General features: G+C 42.3%; 1 protein-coding gene across 4 annotated transcripts in view; it reads left to right on the top strand.

Annotated features, from left to right (window-relative positions):
- Positions 1–5,995: 5,995 nt before the first annotated feature.
- The window catches only part of PPARG (peroxisome proliferator activated receptor gamma), a 123,457-nt gene continuing 106,962 nt past the window's right edge, over positions 5,996–22,490 (top strand). The window contains exon 1 of one of the 4 annotated variants that reach the window (XM_058678412.1): positions 5,996–6,047. The gene's annotated coding sequence lies outside the window, so the exon portion shown is untranslated. Of the gene's footprint in view, positions 6,048–6,357; positions 6,603–7,440; positions 7,520–22,490 lie in introns of those variants that run through there. The other 3 variants (XM_058678411.1, XM_058678413.1, XM_058678410.1) reach the window with 3 other exon arrangements.

Below are 22,490 nucleotides of genomic sequence, written 5' to 3'. Positions count from 1 at the left end.
TGCATCTCATTCTCACCAACTCTTCAACATGAGCATAAAAATATTTTAAAAACTATTTCTAAGTTTTGTAATTAAATGCATTGTCTGGGAATTGACTTTAGAATCATACAGGAAGGATCTTGTTTTGATACTCAAACAAGACTGAGCGTCAGCTGAAACTGGGTTAAGGGTACACAGGGTCAGTACACTATTCTTTCCATTTTGACACATGTCTAATATTTTCTATAATAAAGTGGTTTTGATTTAATGTTTTAGTATTGTAGGGCAAAACCTAGGATTGTGTAAGATAATTCTTATAGGTGTCCTAAGAAAACCATTCTCATACAGAAATCTGGGATCATATATACTCCATTAGATGAATGACTTTTAAAATGTATTTATTTATTTATTTAGTTAAGAGACTAAAAGACAAATGGACACAGAGAGACAGAGACCATTCTGTAGTTCACTCCTGAATGCCTTCAGTGGCTGGGTTCTGGGCAGGACCAGGCTGGAGCTGGCAGCTGGGAACACAATCCATTCTCCCTGACAGGTGGAAAGGACCCAGCTTCCTGGGTCATCCTTGCTGCCACCCAAAGCAATATTAGCAGGACAGTGAGACCTAGAGCACAACCAGGGTGAAAACAGGCTAGCTGATGTGGGAGATGGCTGTCTCAGCTGCTGGGCCAAATGCCTTCCTGAGATCCATGGTAATTTACACGCAAGAAAAACATAACAGAATGCTCATGTTGCAGACAAATAACTACAGAGGAAACCTAAAGAGAAAAACCTTTCCATTTAGAATTTTAATCATGGTAAAATACTAAGTGAATACCAGAAAAGGCATCCTTCATGCTCTCACCCAGCTGGTAAGGCACTGTTATTGAGTGTCAACAAGGAGCCTGCTGGGATCTGTCTCCTGTTATCCCACAGTGAGATTGAGACTACATTATATTTCCATTGTGTAAGCAAAGATGCTAGACCCCTATCCAAGGTCACAAGGAACAAAAAGGTTAGGGTTCTTTCCAACAACCCAGAGCTAAATTTAAACCAAAAGTCTGACAGAAAAATCAAAGCAGGGCCACTCTGCTCCTGTGTGGCTGTCTCAGCTTTCTTCTGTCACTCTGTTTGCCAACTCTCCTTCTTAGAAGTTCGTCGGTCACACAGAACAAGGGAAAACGTGGAGAAAGACTGGACAATCAGGGAGACTGTTCCTCGTTGTCATTCCCTGAAAGTCAAAGAGTGTAGCTCAAAACTGTGGAAGTCATTACATGAAGTGTCCTTGGAATTCAATATCATCAATATTACAGGTTTTGACAAATTAACAAAAGTGAAACAAAATGTTCTTATAAAGATGAGCAAGGAGATAATAGGGAGTTATCTCAATCAGTGTTTTCAGAAAGAATTTCTTAGAAGAAATGGACTTATTATTACTATTTTTTAAATTATTACTATTTTTATTAAAGTGCTCCAGAACTTTTCAAGTTTATGTGCAACCACTCAAAACAGAAGTCGATGGCTGAATTAAGAGAGGTACAGAGACAAGATTAAGCAATTCAAAGTTTGCAGAAAGCATCACAAGCTTGGTTTTTGGTAAATGGGCAAGTAATTTGGTGAAGGGCAAGAGCAGAGGGGACAGAACAGAGAAAGGAGAAAAAGATTTTAATAACATCCAAAGTAAAACTGGTGGGAATTTGCAGGTGGAATTTCATAACTAGGCTTAAAAATCACAAGTGGAGACATGTTAGAGTCATTCAAAAGGTAGCTGCATTTGTGCAAGTGCATGTGCGTGTGTGTGTGTAAATGGGCACACACACACATGCATTTGTGAGTTTATCCTGTCTAGCATGTTAAACTGATGATAATTTTTACATTTTTAAATTCTATTTTTTAAAAGATGTATTTATTTTTATTGAAAAGGCAGATTTACAGAGAAAGGGAGAAACAGAGAAAAATCTTTCCACTGCCTTACTCCCCAAGAGGCCACAACAGCTGGAGCTGAGTCAATCTGAAGCCAGGAGCCAGGAGTTTCTTCCAGGTTTCCCATGCGGGTGCAGGGTCCCAAGGCCTTGGGCTGTCCTCTACTGCTTTCCCAGGCCACAAGCAGGGAGTTGGATGGGAAGTGGAACAGCTGGGACAGGAACAAGCACCCATATGAGATCCTTGTGTGTGCACAGCGAGGACTTTAGCCATTGAGCCATTGCACTGGATCCTAAATTAGATCTTTTTAGTTTCCTGAGAATTTGCAAGTCTTGTGGTTGGTAAATCATTTCTCAGATGAAAAGTGAGGGCATGTGTGAGAGCCACTGTAGTACACACGCGCTGTTCACCAGCAGCCTGAGTATATGACTAGAGCGACAGCTCATCCCTTTGCCTAAGATTAGTCAGCAAACAGTTAAACTTCACTGGTCATGACCTTGCCCAGCTTTGTCTAGTCCTTGGAAAATAAACACATTTTTGTAATGTTTTAACATTTTCTCCTTTAAAAGTAATAGGATATTGTTCTTTACAACCTGAGTTCTATTCTGTGGGACTATTTTAAACATAAGTGGAAGAAAAATGGAACTCACTTTAGAGGTAGTCAACTCTATTTACTAGACCTGTGAGTACTTCCCTTTCAACAGAACAAACATAGCATGCCATTATGAACCTGGGGACAAAGTTCCCCACCTTGGAAGAAAAGCAAAACGTAACTGTCGATCTCAAGTGAGGTAAACAACTGAACACTGACCATGGAAAAGAAAAAAAATGTGCTAAGGAATCCAACACCAACACTTAGAAAGAATCCTTGTGGTTAAGAAAACCCAAAAAGCCACAAACTTTGGTCTCTGAAAACTCCATGTGGATCATCTTGCCTGTGTGCAGTGCTGCAGGGTGGAGACCATGTGCTGTTTATCATTTTATCTCCAGCACTTAGCAGAGGGCCTGGCACAAAATACACACTCAATAAATGTTTGTGGAATGAAAGAATTCTACAACTGCAGTTTATACAATGCTCTTCCAACTTTTACAAATGCAGCCCATAGTAATCAAGACATAACATTTTAAATCTTCTGGTACACACACGTACACAAACATACACCCAGTGAGAAGCAACCCAAAAGTTACTAAAGAAAGTTGCTTTCTCGGGCCTGGCGCAATAGCGTAGCAGCTAAAGTCCTCTGCTTGCACACGCCAGGATCCCATATAGGCGCTGGTGCTAATCCCGGCATCTCCACTTCCCATCCAGCTCCCTGCTTGTGGCCTGGGAAAGCAGCCGAGGATGGCCCAGAGAACTGGGACCCTGCACCCGCGTGGGAGACCTGGAGGAGGTTCCTAGCTCCTGGCTTGGGATCAGCTTAGCACTGGCCGTTGCGGCTCACTTGGGGAGCGAATCATCGGACAGAAGTTCTTCCTCTCTGTCTCTCCTCCACTCTGTATATCTGACTTTGCAATAAAAATAAATTAATCTTAAAAAAGGAGAAAATTATGGGAATGTGCTTCCTGTATTAAAGAAAGCAACTTTTTTTTTAAGATTTATTTATTTTTATTGGAAAGGCAGATGTACAGAGAGGAGGAGAGACAGAGAGGAAGCTCTTCCATCTGTTGATTCACTCTCCAAGTGACCGCAACGGCCAATACTGCGCGCCAATCCGAAGCCAGGATCCCAGGACACTCTTCCAGGTCTCCCACGCGGGTGCAGGGTCCCAGTTCTCTGGGCCATCCTCGGCTGCTTTCCCAGGCCACAAGCAGGGAGCTGGATGAGAAGTGGAGCTGCTGGGATTAGAACCGGCACCCACTGAGATTCCGGTGCAATCAAGGCGAAGACTTTAGCTGCTAGGCCATCGTGCCGGGTCCTCTTTTGTTCTTTTTACTTGACTTTAAAAAATGTATGCTATGATCTGTTAAAAACTGAGTTTATAATCCACTAATGGGTCAAAGCCAGTAGTTTAAAAAATGAATTTACAATTAACCTATTACAATCATAAGCGTCACTAACCACAGATTACTTTAAAATCGTGCAACTGTGAATCCCACATTGAAGTTCGGATGATATTTGGATCAACTCTAATGTTTTGCACCATTTATGAGTTCAGTGTGGAGGGATTCCCCTTACTCGCCATTGCTGAATTATGGGAATTCCCCACTTAATGCCTTTAATATAAAAATTAACTCAGACTGGGTTGCAGACTTAAACACAAGAGCTAAGCTCGTAGACCTCTTAGAAGGCTAGTTGAGAGAGAATTCCATGCCTTTGGATTAGTTAGCAGTATGACACCAAAGGGGAAAAGAGGGTAACTGGACTTCATCAAAGCCAAGACTCTTGGGCTTCAAGTGTAATCATCAAGAAGGTACAGGGACAACTTGCAGGTGGAGAAAATATTTGCAGATCATACATCTGATATAAACAAATAAGTGACAACTCAGAGGTAACAAGACAAAGGATCCAATTTTAAAATGGTCAAAGGATTGTCTTCAAGGAAGATATACAAGGTATAATTAGTCACTAGGGAGATGCAAAGAAAACATAAAATATCACTTCACACCCATCAGGCTGGCTAAAATAAATAAGACAGTAACAAGTGCTGACAAAGATGTGAAGAAAGTGAAACTTTCATCTACTGTTGATAGTAATAGAAAATTCTGCAGCTTGTCGATCTTGGAAAACAGATCGCCAGTTCCTCAAAAACGGTTTGCATGTGAGCCAGCAACTCTGCCCCTAGGTGTATACCCAAGAAAAACGAAAATATAAGCTGTGCCCACAAGTAAAATTACCCATGAGTGTTCACAGAAGCATTGTTGATAATAGCCATAAAATACACACAACTTAGAACAGCCAATCATTGCCAGCTGCGTAAACAACATCCACTCGATTCCATATAATGGGATATTTTTGGCCATAAAAAAAGATGAATGAAATACCGATACAAGATACAACACACTTAAACCTCCAAAGCATCATGCCAAATCAAAGAAGCCGGTCTCAGAAACCTCATCCTGGATGACTCCATGGAGCTAAGAAAGATCTAGAGTGAGAAGCTCATTAGTTGTGGGCAGACAGATAGATGGCTTTTTTTTTTAAAGTATATTTTATGTTTATTTTCAAAGGCATATTTACAGAGAGAAGGAGAGACAAAGAAATTTTCTTTTTTTTTAAGATTTATCTTTTAAAATTATTTATTATTTTTAATTCATTAATTGCATTGTATTATGTGACACAGTTTCATAGGTACTTGGGTTCTCCTCACCCCTCCCCAAACCCTCCCACCATGGTGGATTCCTCCACCTTGTTGCATAACCACAGTTCAAGTTCAGTTGAGATTCCAGATGGATGGCTTTTAATGGCGAAGACATTTCTTTTCGGAGTAACGAAAATGTTCTAAAACCAGATTATGGTGATGACGGCACAACTTTTCCAATAAAAGCGTGTATCTCAAATATGGAGTACTTAAATTTCAGCTTTGCAGGTTGCCCCTCAACATAGTTGCCCTAACAAAGCAGCAGATGGGGACTCCAGACTGACCAAGGGCAGGCATGTCTGCAGCCCTTCAAACTGACTACCCTTGTGTCAGGGCCTCAGGAGGAAGGACAGGGCTGTTGCTTCAAACCCGGAACCTTCTCTCTAGCAATAGTTGTTCTCCCAAACACTTGCTTCAAGCTGCAGATGAAGACTTCCTGAGCCTCAGGGGAAACACCTCGGCATCCCCAGCGAATTAAGGTGCTTGGGACTGGGGGAGCGTGCCGAGCACGTCTCCGCTAGACGACGCTCGGTTCAGGAGGCCGCCGACCGAGAGAGGGCCGCGGCTTCCCGCTCCTCGGCGTCCCGCGGGTGGTTCAGGAGCGAGCGCGCGCGCGGCGCGAGGAGAGGCTGCCAGGCCCCACCGCCAAACCGCTTCTCAAACCCACGCCCACCCCACGTGCCCGGGCCCTGCTGTGTAAACCACCCAAGAATCCTGAAAGAGATTCTGTTTACCGAGTTCAAAACTCTCCTTCTAATGATGACAAGTCGGGCCACTTTGTAAAGTTACAAAACGCAAGGGACGGTGTCGACCGCATGCGACTCGGTCGGTTCCTAAGAAAACAACCAGGTAATCCTAAATATCTTTTAATTAATTGCGGACAACATCTCGGGGTACCCCGTCTCCCCGACGCTGAGCGACGCAGCGTCAGGAACCCACGCCCTAAGCCCAGCTCTTCACGGACCGCCCGCATCCCTCCGGGCTCCGGGTCCTTCTGTGCGATGGGACCAGCTCCCGGGCCGCCTCCCAGCGGCCGCTGTGGGGAGCGGACCAGCGCAGGTAATGGGTGCCGGCCGCCGCCTCAGACCCTCCCGCGCGCGGCGGCAGCGCCCAGCCCCGACCGCTCCCTCGACCGAGCGCGCCCCCGCCCCGTGCCCGCCCCCGCTCCGGGCCACGGGCCCGCTCCGCCGCGGGGCAGGCGCGGCCCACCCCGCGCTCCCAGCCGGAGTCCGAGCCGCAGCCGCCGCCTGGGGCGCTCGGGTCAGCCGCGGGGACACCGGAGCGGGCGCCACGCCGCCGCCTCAGGTCAGAGTCGAGTGCCCGGCGGCGACGACCCGGCCACACGGCCCGCGCGGGGCAGGAGGACGCGAAGGGACGGGGCGCGCGAAGCCGTCACGGGGGAAGGTGGGATCTGGGCGTGAGGGGTAGCGGACCGACGGAAGGGGCGGAAGGGGGGTTGGCTGAGGGAACCCGGGCTGACGAGGGGGTCATGGCGGGAGAGGATTGTAGTTGACGGGTCGCCCGTGACAGGGTGATGGAGGCTCGGGCTGGAGGGGACTTGGACTGAGGGTCGCGTCCTACGTGGGGGCAGAACTTGGATGGAGGGCCGGGGCCCCACGTGAGGCGCGGGGACCGCTCGCGGACGGTCCCGAGGGTCCTGATCCCTGGTGTGGATGCAAGGGTGCAGGGAATCCCCGGGGGAGCGCGAGCTTCGCGTCCCGGGCGGAGGTGGAGAGGAAGCGGGGGACCAGTCAGGAGGCGCGCGGGTTCCGCGTGGGGCCAGTCCGGGGAGCTCGCGTTCGGTCCCCGGAACTGAGGAGACTGTGTGCGGATGGCGGTGACAGGTCGGTGGGTTGGGGTTGTGGGGACGCGCGCGGCGACACCCCGAGTCTCCGCGAGCCTGAGTGCCCTGGAGGCTCCGCGCCGGCCGCGTGCCAGCCGGGGGGCGCAGGCGTGGGCCGGCTCCTCGGCGTTCAGGCGGGCCTCCAGGTGTAGCTAGGTAAAGCCCCGCGTGGCGGGCTCCGGCGCGTGCCGCGCGGGCCATCCTCGTCAGCCTGGGCTACTAATGGGGCGCCTGGAGATGGCGCGGGGGACCGCGTGGAGCCCCGTGCCCCGGCGTGGGGGTGGCCGGCGGGCGTGGAGCTGTGGTCCTTTATGGCTCGGTATTTGGGGAGGAGCCTAAGGTGAGGAGGCAGAAACTGGGAGTAACCCGGCTGCCGCTTTTATATAAGGTCAGCTGTAGGTAAGGCGAGGGCCTCCGCCTCCGCCGGGGATCCGAAGGCTGAGCTGCTCAGGTCTTCCTGTCGCCTCGCTCTGCTGAGGTGAGTCGCCTCGCCTGCTTGGCCCCTTGGTGGAGGAGTGGGTGATGGCGTCCTTGGTTCGCAGGACTGTCACCCCCTTTATGACCACGGTTCCCCCTTCCCCATGTGCTGTGGTTTGACTCTAAGGACCTAAATCGTTGGTGTCTCAGGCTGAAAGTGGGAATGTTAGTGTCAGTTATCTTGGGAGATAATAAGCCATTAAAAAAAAAAAACTGGACGTGTAGTAGCCTGAAGGAACTAAGGGTTTTTTTCCTTGGGACAAACTGTAAGATTAATTTTTGGTAAATTCTCCTTTGAAGACAAAGCTGGACGGGATGATGAAGTTGTGTGGTTCTTGTGGCTGAAGTTCTTGACTCTGAAGTTCTTGATTTTTCCCTCAGCTGCTTGTAGCATTCTGGGTTGTCAGGGGGTCGCTGAGAGTGGTGGGCGCCTTTCCCTCGGGGAGGACCAGCGCCGAGCCCCTCACCTCGCAGGTGCCTCCTGCGGCCTGCCACCTGCGGCTGGGCGTGGAGGCCCACGGAAAGCCAGTGGCGTGGGGCTGACAGTCATGCGCTGTGGCTTGCTCGGTTGCTCTTCTTGGAGTTGCGCAGGAACGCCCAGAGATGCTGAGCACGAGCCTTGGGCGTGAGATTCCACAGGAGTCGCCTGAGCTGTAAAACAACGTCCCTATTGGGTAAATCCCATCAGATCCACTCTGGAGTTAGTTACCAGTCATTTCAGAATTCTTATTTATGTTTATGTATGAAAGTTTAAGGTTACATCAATCGCAAAGTGGAGCTTGTTACCAAATCATCCATTTTACTTGGCATTTTCTCCTTTATTTAAATTACATGATTTTTTGCTATATAACTTGCTGATATTTCTGTCTTCAACTGAAAGCTCTTAGGAGTCCACTGATGGCATTGCAGTCTTTTGCCACATTTTTTAAGAGGAAAAAAATGGATGAGGTTTTTCTTAAGTCAAAAACTTCTTACTGTTTAAGACTCTGAGTCTAGATCTTAGGATACTTTCTGTAAATCCCCGGCATGAGTGAAGTATAACATTTTGTGGAATTCTAAACTTTTTTTGTTAAAACTGAAATATACAGCAACTAAAATGTAAATTTGTTATATTTATTCAATACGAATGTTTTGAAAATATTTTTGCAACTGCTGTTTTTAATAATTAGGTGCAATATTTTATTTGAAGCGATTAGTTTCCTTAATGTTTATTTCCATATGTTTCAAAACTAATTTAAAAAAATAGAGTACCTTTTAAAAATCACTGTTGATTTTAAAATCCCTATAACATTTGCAATTTATTCAGGGGGAAAAAGGATGACTTTAAGACTCTCAGTTAATGGATTACTGACCACGGCCATTGGTTTTGAATCAGTAAATTATATAAACATAAAGAAATACTTATTTTCTCTTTTATAAACCTCTCTGGAGATAGAAATGTTTGTCAGCAACCTTAATTCCCAGGATACTTTGTGCATGAAAACTATGGTACTGTTGTGAAAACATATGCAAGTATTAAAAATATGTTGTGTTTAATTTTCAAATTATGAAATTATAACAAAAGGCTTATATGCAGTGGGGGAAATGTGTTAAATAGTATTTTTAGAATGTTTTATATATTTGACTCCTACTTTCACTTGTTTCATGAAGCTGAATATATCCAAAACATAGGGCAAAAATGTTGATCATTATAGTTTGTGGGTGTCTTTCTGCTGAATTCATTGTTACTTGAACTTGAAAATATGTGTCATAAGGTGTGGCGAATGTGCTGGATAAAGTTTTTGGCTTCATAGGATTCCAGTAAGTAAATACTAGTAGAAAACTTGTAAAAAGTCACTAATCCAGAACACTTGGTGTGAGGCACTGGTCTCCAATGGAAGTGCGTGCCCCCAGCCAGACGGGCAGACGGCTCCTAACCAGGTTTTTATGTTTTCCTGGTAGCTGTTGCTTGCTTCGAGTCTTAACCCTAAAAACAGTGTAAAGGGCAGTGATTTTAATTATGTCCAAAGGTGTTTTGGAACTGATCTAAATTAGAAGCAAGAAAGAACAGTAAGTTGTGTTGGTGACCAGCTTGCAAGCCTGGAGCGACCCAGTTTAGCACTTGTGGATTAGCTCTTTAACAGTGTGTGAGATTTAAGACTGTGTGAGATCTAGAGTTTCTTCTTTGCTATTTATATTTTCTCACAATACAAACATTGATTTGGTGGTGGTATAATGGTAAATTTTTAAACTATTATTTAATAAAATGCAATGGTAAATTTTATTTTTCATAAGATGCTTAAGTAAGTACTTAGAAGGAAATACAGTGGGCCATAGTTTAGGGAAAACACTCGAGAATGTTACAATGAACATCTAGCAGTGATAATAATAATAATCAGAGGGTCTTCAAAAAGTTCATGGAAAATGTCTCTTAAACGATGTGTATCTTAAACGTGTATCTTACATGATGTGACCTTGAATTTAATTGAACTGTCCAAAGAGAACATTTATGGTTAGTTATGTCATAATGAACTCGTTTACAAATGTTACCACGTCACCCTTACTACTAACATTGAGATTATTAAGAATGAAGATAATGCTTGTCAGAAAGTGATCAATTCATAAAATGTTTCTGAGAATATTTCCCCATTCTTTGATGCAAAATTATGTAGTCCCTGACGACTTTGGATAAAAATCAGTGTAATGATTGATTTTATTCATCTCTGATCTTCTTGGGTTGATGCTGTACATCTGATATGTCTGGGAGGTGCAGATTTTGTTTTTCTTTTGTAAAGTTTTGTTCCTTCCGTATTGTTATAACTTACCTGTGAGTCCTTGACGTGAATGATCTGAGCTTGTGTTATAGTAAGGCCTCTAGTACTTCAGATGAAAAGGTAGTTTAGTGGCATAATCCAGAAGACTGGACAACAACTTGTGCAAGTCAGTCAAATTGGGCCTCTTTCAATAGGGAGTAACCAAGAAATAATAATAATAATAATACACTTTTAGTGGCTTGATGAGATAATGTACCTCCTAATTTCCCACCCATTTAGTAGTAGCAAATAGGAAAATATATAGTTAGCCATCTACCATCCAAATAATTTTGAATTACCTTTATGAATTATTAATGACAATATCACCAGGGTACTGAAAAAAGTTCTTGGACAGTGGAATTAAAGGAGAAATTTATTGGAGTGAAAAAAATTTATAAGTCCACATTGTTTTTCATAATGTGCACTTTTTAATGAACATTTTTAGACTACATATGCGTGAATTTCAAAATTTTTTTTTGTATTGAAATATCCTTTAATTCCACTTCTCACAAACTTTTTGAAATAACCTTGTATTGTGAAATTTGTCCCATATAAGAACGTAAGGGTCTTGGACTGAATGTGTCACGCAGGAGGCCTGTCTTAAGCAATACTTTGGCGATCAGAGAGAGCTACAGCTTAAGTTGCAAAAGATGCCATATGCCCGGTGTTGGGTAGTCAGGGAGGACCGCTCCTACCTTCTCTGAGCTGGAACTGCAGTATACTGGTCAACCAGCGTGCTGGCTGTTATAGAGCCTGAGCTGGGAGCTAAGGGAAGGCTCCAGCTGGTGGGGTAGGTGCAGTGAGTGTCCCGCGTTCTCTGGATTTCCCTCTGGGGATATGCAGCAGGGAGTCCGTGCCCCACACCTTTGCCTCTTGCAGTGGTCAGGTTGTTTCAGTTGGAACAGCTTTGTAGATACAGAGTGCAGGGGTTTTCTGTCCCTGCTGCGTTTTCTTACATACTTGAATAAAGGAAAGGAGTCCTTAGACAGTGCAACTTGAATCCAATACAGTAGAGATTTTGAATTTCACATCAGGATTTAAACTAGATAGTATAATAGTTCAATTTGAATCAGTATATATTTAGGAAACATTTTTATTCTACTTCATTTACTTTAGAAAAGAAATTCACTGCCAGTTTTAATTGCTCCAGACATTTTTTTAATCTTAGTGGACTGATCTAGAAATATAGTATGTGCATAAAACATTGAGACAGATTATCTTTGTGGGAAGTATTCAGATTAGCATAAACCTGGGCTGAGAAGTCCTTCACAGTGTGCCACAGATAAGGAGAGGGTAGCAGGGAGGGAGACAGAGGGAGGGGAAGTACCCTCTGTGGGCGGGAAACAGCTGTGTCCTCGCTGCCCACTGGCGGCAGGCTGAGGGGCTGCCACTCACAGCCCTGAAAACAGGGCTGGCTTTTCCCTGACATTGGAGGATGTTACAATAACTCTACATTCTGAAGCTGCCACTCGGCGTTGTTATTTTCTCTGGTGCTCTAAGTTATTTCAGGACCGAATAATCACGCAAAGGGAGTGGAAAGAGGTTACTCTTTCATCCTGTGTGCTTAAGCAATAAATTCCCCTTTACAGTGAGAGCAACGGGGAAATAGAGCTGTTGTACTGCCGAAGTGTGCTGATGAAGTCCTAGAAAGAACTCCTTCACCTCCACCCCACCTCTTCAGCTGTCATTCTACCTCCCTCTAAAAATGTCTGTCATTTGAAGGCCTGGAGTTCATGTTTAGAATGGCAATATTTCTGGCAATGTTAAGTCACTAACCATCAGTAAAAATTTGAAAGATTTGTTGTTGTTGTTTGGTTCCTTATTACATGAAAATAAGACTTTTAAGCAATGGAAAACATTTGCAATTTGAAAGGATAGGTGAGCAGAAGACAAAAATAGCCATGTATGTCTCCATTTCCCTATAAGCCAGTCCCATAAAACCAGATATGAAAATGGCCATTTGTGGGCCCAGCACAGTAGCCTAGCGGCTAAAGTCCTCGCCTTGCATGCACTAGGATCCCATACAGGCGCCATTTGTGTCCTAGATGCTCCACTTCCCATCCAGCTCCCTGCTTGTGGCCTGGGAAAGCAGTCAAGGACATCCCAAAGCCTTGGGACCCTGCACATATGTGGGAGACTCGGAAAAAGCTCCTGGTTCCTGGCTTCGAATCAGCTCAGCTCCAGCCATTGTGGACACTAGGAGAGTGAACCAACAGACAGAAGATCTTTCTCTTTGCTTCTCCTTCTCTCTGTATATCTGCCTTTCCAATAACACTAAACAATTCTTTTTTTTTTAAATGGCCATTTGTAATAGCAGTGAAAGATACATTCACTCAACATGCCTTTGTTTTCCTCTTTTAAAAAAAAAGGCAAATTGCAAATCTTCCTGAAACCATGTTACCTCATAGCAAGCAATCATGCTGAATCATCAATTGACTTTAGAAATATTTCAAAAATTAGAGTTAAGAGGTAGTAGTTGGTCAACGAGATCAGATCGATGAATCGCACCTCTTCACTGTGTTTTCTTTTTCTCTGTTCTTAATCTACATTGTCAGATCTCTTCAAGAGTTACTTCTTCCAGATGCTTAGAACAGCTTCTCAATAGATTGAAATCAGATTTTTTTTTATCATTTCAGAAAAATCTGTGCCAAAAAAGTATGAACAATGCTTAATTTTTGGCAGAGCCAAAAATCATAAAATGTCAGGTTTTCTTTCTTTATTCTTTATTTTTTTAAAAATCGAAATTAGTTGTGGTAAGTCAATCCATGCCTATTGGGAGCAGAAGCATAGTAGTTACCTCAAAAGCAAGTTCACTGGTTTTCTGAATCAGCTGATTAGTAGTATCTAACCGTTACGTGTGGGACGCCCTCTTGATCCACAAGTAGATGCATGGCTCACATGTCACCTGTTTTTTTTTAGTCATGTTAAAATGTATGAAGTAAAACAGGCTCAAGGTCTTACCTTCATAAATGTTATACTTTTCTGTCAGTTGATTAATTACCTGTGTCGACGAGATTTTGATTACAATATGCAAAAGTACTCCTATATTCTTGTTCCTATTTTATGTGGTAGATAGGGTTTATAAAAAGAGCAAAAATATGAATAATATAAATACAAATGAAGCTTTAAAAATTATTTGCATGTGTCAATATAATCCAGAAGAGCAAAGAAAATATCCAAGTCTGTGAGAATGTAGGATTACTAAATGTTTTCCTAAAGCATTTGGAACTTATTAAAAACACACCGATTTTATTTAAAAACAGTATAATATATTTTAAGACTCTGTATTCAACAGGGTTCAGATTTGTTGTTGTTTATTACTAGATCAGTTCATTATCTGGAAAATAGAGATATTGGTACCTTAAAGGCCAATACTGACAGAATGTTATACATTTGCCAGCTTAGTAGGCTTTTAAGAAATGCTTTTTAAAAACAAATAAATATATCTAAGGCAGTAGTTCTCAAAGTGTGATCTTGGGACCAGCAGTAGCATCTAAAACTTGTTTTTAAATATGAAATATTGGGCTGTACCCAACCCGAATGAATCAGAAATTCTAGGGGTGGAGCCCATCTGGCTGGTGCTACAGATTCTGATGTAGAGTGTTGTTTAGAAGCTCTGTTCGAAGGTGATTCTGGCATCCCTCCTGATGTTTGGAGCCCCTAATTTATCAAGGTGTTTTGTGTGTTTAGTTGTAGTAGGCCTTGCTCTGTGCTTCAGTTCATCTCTGCATTTCTTCCCAATCACAGAATCTCTCAGGACCATCCTGTGAAATCACCCCTTTTGGCTCATTGTTTCAGTACCTACAAAGTCTCTGTGTTATTAGTAAACTTGTGTCAAGAGAGGCTCACTGGTTTGCTTCTTCGACCCAGGATCTGGCCCTCTCTACCATGTAGTGTTTGCTAGGAATCCTGAGTCTGTAGGAGAAGTCCGACAGGATTTTATGAGATTCCTTAGGGGCGCTAGAGCTCTGGTTCATGTTAAGCAGATTTACAGCACAGTGATTGCTGAACCTCAAATCCAGTTTGGTAATAGAAAGCATACCTTTTCTACTGATTGTTTATCTTGTTGAATTCTGAAATTCTGTGATACTGACATTAAAGAAATTTTTATTCTCACCTCTCTGGTGTCTGATTTAGTTTGTGCACTTGGGCTTCTGAGGAAACAGCTGGACTGTGTGTGGTGCACTCTGAAGCTATACTCCTGTTCCTCGGACCTTGTCCAAAGACATAGGCAGAGAATTCTACACAAAGACTTTTATTGGGTAGGATGAGTAGAGTGGAACTTAAAATATAAGCTTCGTTGGGCGTATACTGCAGCATTGCATCTGAAGTTTTTCTTTTTCATGTTTCACTTTGTGCTTTGTTTCTATATTTTTTTAAGATTTTAAAATTTTTATTGGAAAGGCAAATTTACAGAGAGAAGGAGAGATAGAGAGAAAAATCTTCCATCCACTGGTTCACTTCCCAAGTGGCTACAACGGCTGTAGTTGAGCTGATCCGGAGCCAGGAGCCTCTTCCGTGTCTCCCACATGGATGCAGGGTTCCAAGGCTCTACTGTATTCCCAAGGCCACAAACAGAGAACTGGATGGGAAGTGGAGCAGCTGGGACATGAACCAGCACCCGTGTGGGATCCCAGCGTGTGCAAGGCGAGGATTTAGCCACTGAGCCATCATGCTAGACTCTGTACTTGGTTTCTAAAACCTACAGAAACAACATGAAACCCAGGGGCTTCTAAAATACAGGCATAGCTTAAAAAAACTTTTATAAGTACGTTGTTATAAGAATCAATAGTGAGCAGTAACTTGAGTATTCAGTACATGAGAATGAATAAGTAGATTATGGTGCAATCAATAGGTTGAGTGTTATGCATTTAACGGTACACTTTAGAAAACTAAAAATTCTATTCACAGTCTATCATTTAAGTTCAGTGTTTAAATTTACAAGAGATACCACATAGAAATACATTTTCAACAACAAAATAGGAGTAGGAGAGGGAAATGATAAGGTAAATAGGTCTTAATGGAATTTATATGAGAGATATTATTTATATTAAGGTTAATATAATTAATCCTTCCATATGGGATGTCTTTTACAAGTTTATGGAAAATGCATGTTATGAAAAAACTATAACTAGATTTCACTATACTTTTGCATCTAAGTAAACTTTACTTCCATTTTCCAATGAACTTTTAGAGGTATCTTTGTATATACAGTGCCATGTAATATTGGATGTAACTCAATATACATCTAGCCAAAACGTTCAGGGTTTGTGAATTTCACGAAGATTTGTTTATTCTATAAGCTCTAAAAACATTTACTAAATGAACGCTGCTTTTCAGTATTAGATATCTTTACAGGAAGCAGCCTCTGTAACTGGCGACATCAGAGCTCCTTAGTTTGGAGACTATGCTGTGCCAACATCTAGCAGTGAGGGGGCAAAGAGTCACAGCTCAGTGAGAGTGGAGCGAGTCACTGAGTGACCGTAGACAGCTTCATTGTAAACTTTAAAACTGTAAATGTCAGGTTGATTTCTTTTATCCTATGACATGTGTATAAAAAAATATCCTGGCCACTAGCTTTTGATTTCAGAAAATGCAAACTAATTTTAGTCTTAGCAGGTACATAGTTATTTAATGTATTCCAAGTTCTGTATTACCCACTATTCTTTCTGCTGTGTATAAAAATTTTTATGTACAAAGTTCTACGTGCCCAGCAAAATTGTTAATTCCTGGGGATTGGGGATGTGTGTGGTAGTTCTTGTCATTCTTCCCTCTGCATGTGCTGCACAGCTCCCCTCACTCCCAGCCTACAGAACGGGCAATAGGTGCACTGTAAGTACACGTGTGCTGCAAAATGCTTGTGGGAAATGGATTTGAAAAGCTTATTTTGATAGAGAAAATCTTTGACATCTATACATTTAAAGGATCATCTAACATTCATGAAAAATACTTTAATGAAAGAAGCTTGAATTTCAAATTTGGTCTTGCACCAAAAGAAATTTTTAATTCAGTTTTTCCATAAATTTTCCAAGGTACCATTGTACTTTTCAAGTTGATTTGACTTTCAGGGAAAATGTGCTTTTTATTTAGCATCACTTACATCTAATTCTCAGTGTGGCTCTCCTCTCTATTCTCAGGGAATTTCCTAAGTTGCTCTTGAAAATGTAAATTTCTATTTTATGTAACATTTTTATGACACATAATCATATGAAATTAATGCCAGAAGAAATTTACATTTTATTTTTCTGAAGCAGGCAAAGTGGGATATGAAAGGAAAACAATGTTAATTACAGACTTCAGCGTTCGGCGTTGGGTCTTAGCTGTTCTGGTCAGAAGAACAGGTTTTTGTAAATAGCCTAAGGGGCACAGCACTGTTTCACATTTTTGTTTGAGGGTTCCAGTGGTTACTATAACAGTTCTGTTTAGTACAGCTGGAGGAAAGTTTATAATGTTATCTAATATAAAATATATTCATACTTACTAATTATACATAAAGTAAAACTTTCTTTTTAAGCTTTCCATGACGTGTAGATAAAACACTGTCCTGTTCAATCTCTAACACCATATGAAAGAACTGTTCAGCTATTTTGTGTGTGAATCACAAAATAGTGATCTCCATCTGCAGGACAGACACGTGTTGATGAGAAACTTCAACTCTAAATACCAAAGAAACTGACTTACCTAGAAAAACAAAAGCAGATGGGTGTGTCTGGTCTTGGGACATCTCTTGACGCCCACTCTTCTTGGTAGGCCTTCATCTGTGGATGGAGCTGAAGATCAATGCAGGGAACTTGCACCCTCTCCACCTTGGGCAACCTGCCATCTTCCACACCTGTTCAGCTACTAGGGCAAACAAGTGCCCTACTAGACACTTCCGAGAGAAGGTGCTGAAAGGAAGGATGAAGAACTGGCACAGGCTGGAGGCTGTCTCTCATTGATCACCCAGACTTCAGTTTTCTTACTTTATTTTTCCTTCATGTTCTGGCAGACACACTGAATTGCACACACATTATGTACCCTGTAGCACAAAAGTGGGCACCAAAGCCCCCGAAGCTAGGAGCTTATAATCAGCCTAAGACTAGAAGGGATGTCAAAATGGTAAACCAACAATTCTCAGTAGTACATGATTAGGGCTGAAAAGAGGTGAGGCAGGAAGTGAGTACTGCCAACATTCCAAGAAAGACAGGTGTGCAATGGAGGGGATGGCAAGAAAGGCCTTATACAGAAGGGACGCATTGAAGCCAACTTCACAAGTTCAGGGATTGACAGGACAGCCTTAAGAAAACACTCAGTTAAAAAAGGGAAATCAAAATATGATACCATTGAATGAAATATCCAGAGTGGATGAATCTGTGGAGACGGGAGGCGGGTCAGTGGCCACTGGGGGCTGGTGCCAAAGGGAAGGGCAGTGACCGCTTAATGGGCACAGGATTGCCTCTGGAGATGGTGAGGCGTTTGGAACCACAAGGGATGACTGCAGGGCTCTAAAATGTACTAAATCCCACTAGATTGTACACACTAACACAGTTTTTTTTTTTCTGACTTGTGAATCTTACCCTAAGTTTTAAAACAATGCAAACTTTCATCCTGATATATTCAAAAGGAAGGGGGGAAATCTCCAGGATTAAAAACAGGCGAAAAACCTGGACTAATGACTAAGCAGAGTTGGAAGAGGTTTTTCAGAGATGAACCACTTTAAAGCAGAAGAGTATAGCTGTGATGGGGGAAAATTTGGTTTGAAATGTAGGCTTCAGGTCAGATGAGAAGGGCTCTGGAATGCAGGTAAAGGAGTGTGGGGTTTTATCTTTTAAGGAATGGAGAGATTCCAGGTCTTAAGAAGAGGGGTGAGGTGATTTAATCAGAAGATTAACTTGGCAGTCCTGTGCAAGGAGAGTGGTCAGGAAGCCATTGCAAAATCTGAACATAAAATGAGTGGGGCTTGTATGGATGAAGGGGACGAGCAGGGAAGAGTGGTGCCATGGGTGTAGAGGCTGTTCATTGCAGACCTGGCATGGGGTAAGAATAGACTTACGGGTAAATGTTTTAAAATTTTTGTTAGTGCCTAAACCACCAGTGTCCCACCTCATAGTACCTGGGCCTGAATAGTGGCTCACTCTCCTGCCTCCGAGTCCCTGCTGATGCAAACCCCGAGAGGTAGCAGTCTGGCTATAGAGGCCAGGCCATCAGGGACAAGCTGAGAGGATCTGGTGACTGAGCCCAAGGGCATTCATCCCTTGTATGGTGCCCTCATTGTGTGGCATGTATTGCGCCAGATGCTATGGCTATGTAGCAAAGGGCAGGACAGGCTAATCCCTTCCCCTGTATCACATAGACAGTGTGTTCTCAAAGAATTTCTAGAAATGAAAGGGAAGTGCAGTTCAGCATGGTGCAAGTGTAGCCGTGCAGCAGTGGGAAAGTGAGTGCTGTGTCATCAGATGTGTACGGAGTTCTCATGACTGTCCGGAAGTCTTGCTTTGGTTGGAGACTGAAGTAGGTGATTTTTTAAGTCTCCAACTCTTAAGATAAGGTGATTCCCTGTTCTGTCTCATTAACCTCGTAGACCATCGTTCTTGTAACTATTACAACACCAATGGATACTAACTTTCTGACCGCTTTCATCCATAATTGTAATTATGTTGACTCAGATTTTCATGTAAATTCAACTTTCAATGTATCTTATAGTTCCACAGTTCTTTTGTTTTTAAAGAACACACTAATCCCTAATGGCCTTTCAGCCAGTCTTATATTTCCAGCTTTAATATTTATAGTAAGTTCCTCTTTCACGGGGTATTTTTTGCAAGTAATGCAAATTTCTTCAAAAGTGAGTTAGATAGTAAGAGCGGAGCTGCTGACCTTTAAATCATTTTTGTTCTGTGATGTGATGTCATGGTTGATTAAGAACTGGCATGACTGCTTTTTGTGAGATGTTTCTTTGGATGCCATATTGATGTGAGTGCAAGTTTAAATAAGTAAATGTTAAATTTATTTGAAAGTTTAAATTAATGTTAAATTTATTTGACATAGTTACCTTACTGTCCACATTTTGCCACTAGAATGATCATAGATTAATTGCACTTGAATCTGGAAGACTTAGATACCCACAAGAGTAATATTTATCCTGACTATGTTTTTAGGGAAAAATCTCAATATTTAAAAAGCTTTTAGATACCTGAAATCTATTCTCTTTAAATATTAAAATTAAAAAACAAATTTAAAACGAGAAAGAAGAAAAAAAATTCAAAAGGAAAAAAAAAAAGAGTTGACTTGAGAAAGAGAGACAGAGCAGGGGCTCTCCTGTACTCTCACTTAATCCGTACGTGGCCACAATGGAGAAGCAATGTTTTGGAGTGGGGAGCTCAATCCAGGGTCTTATGTGGTGGGCAGGATCCCGTATGAAGCAGCACCATTGCCTCCCATGGTCTCCAGGAAGTTGGAGTCACAACTAGGAATTGAACTCAGCTACTCTGACACTAAGTTACCCAGACACCACAATCTGAGTCCGAGTGGCCGGCGAACCCCTACCCTTGGAATTGGTTTAGCTCCAATAAGGAGTGCTTATGAGTCAGGTAGGAAAAATGCCAGCTGCAGAAGAAAAATTTCATGTCAAGTAGAATAGTTGGTCAAAACTGCACCTGTTCATTGTGCATTTTTAAACAATTTATGATTTTTATTAAAACATGTAGCATTTTGATGGAAGTTTAGATAGGTATGCAGTAAATATTTATTGAAAGTCTTCGGTACAGGTGGGGGTTTATCGATAAAGCTTTTCAAACAGAGAATGGTATGGACGTGGGTGCAGGAGTGGGGACATGTGAGCCCTGGGAAGACAGAGATTGCTCCCCTCACGTAGCATTTACACATGATTACTAGTCTGAGTATTTTTTGACTGAATGATTTTGGTGTCCTCTTAATTTCTTAATACTTAAATTATCGGTAATGGTTATTCTGGCTCTCACTCTGAAAGTAAGGGTGCAGAATTGGATCAGAGGGGGGACAGCATTGTGAGCTGGTGGGTGAAGTTGCCTTCGGCAGTATTGCCACGAAATCTGAACCACAGTTCAAGTCCCAGCTGCTCAGCTCCTAATTCAGCTAATAGCCTGGGAACGCAGAGGAAGATGGCCCCACTGCTTTGCCTCTGCCACCCGTATGAGAGGAAGCTCTTGTCTCCAGTCTCATCCATCCCAGCCATTGTGTCCATGTGGGGAGTGAACCAAGAGTTGAAAGATGTCTGTCTTTCCCTCTCTGTAACTCTTCAATATAAATAGACCTTTAAGTAAAAGTGACACGTAAACCCGAGGAGGGTGTTACCTCTGACTAGTCCGGATTTCTGGGCCAGTCCTCTTTTTGTATCTTCTTTCTTTTTCTCCACTTTCATCTCATGTTGCTTTCAAGTCTTGCTCTTTGTTTGGTTCCTAATACTCCCTCCTTATTCATTCGCTGTGTTTTCTGTAAACTTCTCCTTTCTCCATCTCTGTTCCTCTGCCTCTGATCATCTTTCATTTTCCTCTCTGCTTCCCATTCCTAACATCTTTTCTTAGGTTACGTCTGTAACTATAATATAGAAGTAAGTGTATTTTTACCTACTAATAATATGATGAAATGGCAAGTTTTTATTCTGAACTTAGCATGAACAAAGTCTTTATGCTGATCTTTCTTGAGACAAAATAAAATTGGATATCATTTAAAAAATATGTTTTAAAAAGTACTGAATCACTAATCCTCAAAGTAACAGAGGAGCTGGGTAAACCGTGCCCCCTGAACCACTCGTCAGGACTCTGAACTGAAGGCAACTCCTGTTGGTCCTTGGCAGCTTAATGTTCTGTCGTCTTTTCCACACAGCGGATACAGCAGGTAGTCCTTCAGGGTCTGCTTTCTGTTACAGCTCCTCGTGTGCAGTCCCACGAGTGCTAGAGTGTTTGTCTTGTTCATTCTCTATCCTCCTTGTCCAGAACACTGCGGACGCACAGCAGGTACCAACTAAGAGTGATTGCCTGAGAATTCAAATCCACAGTCTTCGTTCTGCTTCCTGAGCCTAACTAGTTCTAACTTTTTGGAGTGGTATCGCTCATAAGGATACCTAAGTTTACAATTGATTTATAAGTAGGAATGAATGGTTTTAGGTGTAAAGACTGCTTTCTTTTCATTCTGTGTACTCTTTAGTCCACTCCATAGTTTAAGTTCTTAGCCAGCATGGTGTGTAGCTATCCTTTATAACTGTTTCTTAATTTATGCAAGTGCCAAAATGTCATCTCACCATTGAGTATCATGTTTTTAAGCACGAATTCTGTGTCAGGTTTTATTTCAAGCACAGAGCATCCATTATCTCATTTCCTTCCAACAACCATGCAATGTGTTTATTCTTAGGATCTCATGAAGAAAAGAAACAGGTGAAATAACCTGACGGGGAACACACCTAGGGTTTGAATGCAGGCGATCTGAACCCAGCCACCTGTCTCACACAAGAAATTAATTTTTCAGTTTTTAGCTTTGTAGAGGATGAGATGTTCACCGCCACCATGTTTCTACATCTTAGATTTACTCAAGTGCAATCATATTCAGGGGCCTCGTAAATTATATTCAGATGTTTAGTTCTAGTTTGTTGCAGACCAGTTTATATGTCTTCTAAATTGCAAGTAGCTCGAGGATGTAACACCTCATTCTTTTTACTTTTGACAAGATAAATCAGGTCACCAAGCCTTTCTAAGTTATGCTTAGTAGCTCCACCATCACTTAAAACCAATCAGTGTTAGGAAATTCTTTCCCTTTTCTCTGTTTTATGTTCCTCTTAATCCAAATAAAATTATTTCCTTTTTTCATCTTGGAATGTAGAATTCACTTAAAGAGAGAATTTTGTATGGCTATAGTGAAAACCTGGGGAAGAATGTAATTGGCCTTTGCTGAGTCTGGATTCTACCAGAATCCAGCTGCTGTAGTAGAAGGTGGAGCAGGCATGCCTTGGTGTGTGCAGTGGCTTGGGGCGGGAACCTCTCGTAGAAGGTGCACTCAGGTCTGTTGTATAAAGTGGCATAGTGTTCACACATAACCTATGCATGTCCTCTTGAATACTTCAAGAGCTTTCTAAATTGCTTATATCATCTAACACAACATCTGGCCATGGAAATAGTTCTTATATTCTATTAGGGAATATAGTTAAAGATTGTATATTTTCACTACAAATGC

The sequence above is a fragment of the Ochotona princeps genome, chromosome 21 (genome assembly GCF_030435755.1).
Source record: "Ochotona princeps isolate mOchPri1 chromosome 21, mOchPri1.hap1, whole genome shotgun sequence".
Taxonomy (NCBI): domain Eukaryota; kingdom Metazoa; phylum Chordata; class Mammalia; order Lagomorpha; family Ochotonidae; genus Ochotona; species Ochotona princeps.
This window is presented reverse-complemented; position numbering and strand designations above follow the sequence as displayed.